Source organism: Rhinopithecus roxellana, chromosome 1 (genome assembly GCF_007565055.1).
Source record: "Rhinopithecus roxellana isolate Shanxi Qingling chromosome 1, ASM756505v1, whole genome shotgun sequence".
NCBI classification, from domain to species: domain Eukaryota; kingdom Metazoa; phylum Chordata; class Mammalia; order Primates; family Cercopithecidae; genus Rhinopithecus; species Rhinopithecus roxellana.
The window spans coordinates 105311013-105316209 of record NC_044549.1 but is presented as its reverse complement, the minus strand read 5'-3'; positions in this window follow the sequence as shown (position 1 = coordinate 105316209).

Here is a 5197-nt window from a genome sequence, read left to right as displayed (position 1 = left end):
TTCCTCAGCTGATTGACACTTGGATTGTTTCCAGCTCTTGGCTTTTGTGGATAATGGTGCAATGGACATTTGAGGGTTTCAAGGAATTTGTCCCTTGGTTCTAGGTTATCTAATTTTTAGGCCTACAGCTGTTTATTTTATTCTCTTATAATCCTTTTCATCTCTGTAAGGCCAGTTACTTATGTCCCCACTCTCTCTTCTGATTTTAGTTATTTGTGTATTCTTGCTTTTTGGATTTGTCATTCCAACTAAAGATTTGTCAGTTTTGTTGGTTTTCTTCAGACATCCAACTTTTGGTTTCTCTGATTTTCTCTATTTTTTCTATTTTCTCTTTTTTAAATTCACATTATAATCTTTACTATTTGTTATTTCTGCTAGCTTTGAGGTTAATTTGCTTCCCCCACTGACAGTTCCTTAAGGTGCAAATTTAGGTTGCTGACTTGAGATTTTTCTCTTTCTTTCTTTTTTTTTTTCCTTTTCTTTTCTTTTCTTTTCTTTTTTTTTTTTTTTTTTTTTTTTGTTGTTGTTGCATTTTCAGCTATAAATTTCCCTCTTAGCATTGTTCTGCTGCAACTCATAAGTTTTGGTGTGTTGTAGTTTAGTGTTCATTCATCTCTTTGTATTCTCTAATTTTCCTTATGATTTTTTTTCTCTGATCTATTGGTTGTTTAAAAGTGTGTTGTTTAGTCTGGGTGCAGTGGCTCATGCCTGTAATGCCAGCACTTCGAGAGCCAAAGTGGGAGGATTGCTTGAGGTCAGGAGTTTGCAACCACCCTGGACAACATAGGTATATCCTGTCTGTACAGAAAATTAAACAATTAATTGGGTGTAGTAGCACACACCTGTAGTCTTAGCTACTCAGGAGGTTGAGGCAGGAGGCTGAGGCAGGAGGACTGCTTGAGCCCAGGAGTTTGAGGCTGCAGTGAGCTATGATTGCACTACAGCACTGCAGGCTGGGCAATAAGGCAAGACCTTGTCTACAAAAATAAAAAATAAATAGAAATAAAATATGTTTAATTTCCACATATTTGTGAATTTTCCAGTGTTCGTTTTGTTATTAATTTCTAACTATACCATTTTGATCATAGAAAAATACTTTTTATGATTAGCTACTATATTTTAAAAAATCTATTAAGACCTGTTATGTGGCCTAATGTATAGTCTATCTTAGAGAATATCCCATGTGCACTTGAAGTAATGTGTATTTTGTTGTTGTCGGGTGGAGTGTTCTATATATATGTGTGTTAGGTCTAGTCAGTTTATTGTGTAGTTAAAGTTCTCTATTCCTTCATGTGTCTTCTATCTGGTTGTTTTATTCATTCTTGAAAGTGGTTAGGATTTCAACATATAGATTTTAGGGGTGGGGCATAAACATTCAGTGTATAGCAACATTTAAAAGAAATATTTGTATGTATGTGTCCTGCACATATCATAAAACTTACATACTCATTATGTAAGTTCAGTTTGGTGTTACTCATACTATAATTTGCACTTCTTTAGGAGGAGATAAAGATAAATTGATCAACTCTACCTCTTAGGGAACACAAAAAGCAACGTAGAAGGAATTGAACTGAAAATTAAAAGGAAAAATGAATGTTTGACAAGGAGATGGGATCAGAGAAATTGAGTGGTTTATTCTAGGAGGAGAGATGTGACAAGAGCTCTAGAAGCCTTATTGGTTTGTTGTTGTTGTTACATAATCATTTCCGGCAACTGCTGGGGTCAACCTGAAGTATAGGATAAAAGGAGAGACGCTGTGAAGATGATCGGAAACATACACCATCCTATTGAGGAATTTGTTGGATTTTATCTCAGAGGATATGAAGAAAATACTACTTGCTATAAAAGTGTTTGAGATTGTCTGAACTTAATAGAACTAAGTTGTGCAAAGGGGCATCCAAGACTCCATAGCTATTAGTCATAGATTATGACACTGTGTGGTGAAAATTTGTGAAGCTCAAATAAGCACACTGTCCTGAACTGTTTGCATGGTGCTTCAGAACTTCACACACCAAAAGCCACAAATGGGCAAATCAAACATTATTTCTTTTTCTTCCACAATGCCTCTTTCTGTTCATTTATGTGTGTGTATGTGTGATGTGTGTGAAGGCAGAAGTCTTGCTATCTTTACCTTACCTCTATTCCTCCCTTAGTTTTTGCCATAACTGACCCTTCCTAAAGTTACTTTCCAGATACCATCGCTGTTGGTGGATTTGAGAATTTCCCTTTCCTAGTATCTTTAGGCATCAATTAACCAATTAACTAGGCCATCCATTAATTTATTTTAAATGTTTATTAAGCAGTGCTACATGCACAGCTTTGAGCACTTAGGGGTTGCAAGGATTAAAAAATTAGGGTGTCTGCCTTTAATAATCTTATTGTCTACTTAAAAAGGGAGGCACACAAATGAATTAAATTAAAGCTTTATAATTAACCTAAGATGATATGTCCCATTTTGTCCAGGACAGTTCCAGTATATGCACATTATTTTTAATAGTAGTGTCACCTTTAATAGTGTTCTTCTTTAAATGATAGACTATATTAAGTTATAACTAAGGAATTCAGAGAAGCCTGAAATATAGGTGAATAAAAATAAATGTTTAAATAATTCAATTTTGATAGACTTTGGAGTTAATACTCATGCATTAAAGAGGTCCAATATATACCTTTAATGATATATATGATATATATATACTTACGACATTTACTTATGTCAGTAAAATGATATATATACTTATATCATTAAAAGTATACATTGTACCTCTGATATGAGTGTATTCTATTCTAAAAATTACTTCCCACAAGTACCAATCCTGTACTTCCTATTTACTATGTCCTGACATATCAGAGAGAAAATCTCTAGCAGTCCTTGTATCTCTGAAGAATTTTCAGGTGATCAGCTCTAATGTGGACAGAGTCTCTCTCAGGCTGTCAGGTTGCAGCAGGCACAAGTCCAACATTTGCATTTGATGTTCTCTGCCGCCCTAGGCTAAATTATTCGTGTGAATTAGTTCTAAAGATTTACCACTGAAACGCATGAACAAAGTCACTATATGTATTAGGGTTCTCTAAAGGAATAGAACCAACAGGAGATAGATAGATAGATAGATAGATAGATAGATAGATAGATAGATAGATAGATAAATGATATACACATGCACACACACACACACGGATATACCAATATAACTATGTATAGATATCTATCATATATTTATATATCCATATTTACATATATACATCTATGTATCTATATACATCTATATATCTATTATCTATTGTATTATATATAACATATGGATAGATACACACACATATTTGTATATATTTATAATACATAAATTTATATATAATTTATTATATATAATTTATTATATATACATATAGTATATAAATATATAAATATATAACATAAATTTATATATTATATGCACACATTTTATATATATTTATGATATGCAAATTATATATATATTATATAAATTATATATAATATATTTATATATAATATATATATATATAAATTTATATATTGTATATTAATATATAAATTTATATATTGTATATTTATAATATATAAATATGTGTTTGTGTTTATCCATATATTAGTGTGTATATATGTGTGTGTACATGTTTTATATATATATATATAATATATATAAAGTGTAAATTGGCCCATGCAATTATTTAGGCAAAGAAGTCCCACAGTATGCTGTGTATAAGATGGAGAACCAGAACCAGGAAAGTTAATGTTCTATAAAACCAGTCTGAGTCTGAAGAACTGAGTAGTGGGAGCAGGGAGGTGGTGTCTGGTGTGAGTCCCAGAGTCTAAAAGCCTAGGAACTAGGAACTCCGATATCCAAGGGCAGGAGAAGATGGATGTCTGTTGTGATTTGTTAAGTGAAGAAGAATTTAAGTTAGGTTTGGTGTAGTCAGGTGCAGCATAATGAGGACATTTAGACTGGAATATCATAAAGATGAAATTTATTTACTTGCAGTTTCCAGAAAGAGGAGGGTAAAATGTCTTGCAGAGCCAATGGAAAGGGGGAGGCAGTCAAGGACACTGTCTCTCAACCAGCAGGTGAAAAGCAAGCAAGAGATGGAGGGACCTATGGGTAGAACCATTTATTAGGGTTCAGGATGACCTAGGTGGGTTTTCCACAACAGAGTTGGATTTAATTTGAAGGAAGCATGAGTTTAACTGTGAGAACTTGGGTTACATGATTGTGTTTACCGGAATTAAAGCAGAAGTAAGGCAGCAAATGGGACCTTATCTATCTAGAAACAAAAACAGAAACTGGGTGGAGACTGTCTCAAAATATGTAGGTCATTTGTGACAAGCCGAGGACAGACCAAGAAGGTGGTGCTGAGGCAGCACTAATATGAATTAGAGTTACAATAATGTCCCAGCCCAAGAAGAGAGTGAATTTACCTTTCCTCCACATATTGGTCTGTTCAGGCCATCAATAGATTGGATTCTGCCTACCCACATTGGGGAGGGTGATTTTCTTCATTCACTCTGCCAGTTCAAATGCTAATCTTTTCCAGAAACTCTCTCAAAGACATACCCAGAAATTCTTTTTTTTACGAACTATTTACTATTTACGAGCATCCCTTAGCTCAGTCAAATTGACACATAAAGTTCATCATCATACTATGTAATCCTCTATAAAAGCAGATAATTGCGCTGAGCTTCCTGGCTTAGTCTATGGAAAAATTCCAGTTTGATGCTTAATAGAACTCGAACAAGCCCCCTCATCCCTTGTTTTTTAATTCAAAACTTGTTCCACCACAAGAAAGTTTTGTTAACATGGTTAATAATCCATGATAACGGCATTAGCCTGGATTTTGACTTAATATCAGCAAACTTTAAAACAAAAAACAAAAAACAAACAAAAAAAACCCCTGTTTTTAAAACCTGTTGCAACCACCACCCAACCACTAAAATTTACTTCATGACTTATTCAGTGCTTTCGTTTAGGTTCTGATTTAAGTCTCAATAATAAAGTTGTTTTGGGCTGATGATGGTATTATAGGACGAAGAAACACTGTAAGAGCATTAAATTGCATGATAATAATGCATGCACACCCTGATGAATTATGACATCTGTTCCAGTCTGTGTGCTTGCAAAACAAGTTACTAGTGACACTGTAACATTTGAATTGAAAATTAGCTTCATGTTGTGAAGACGATCAC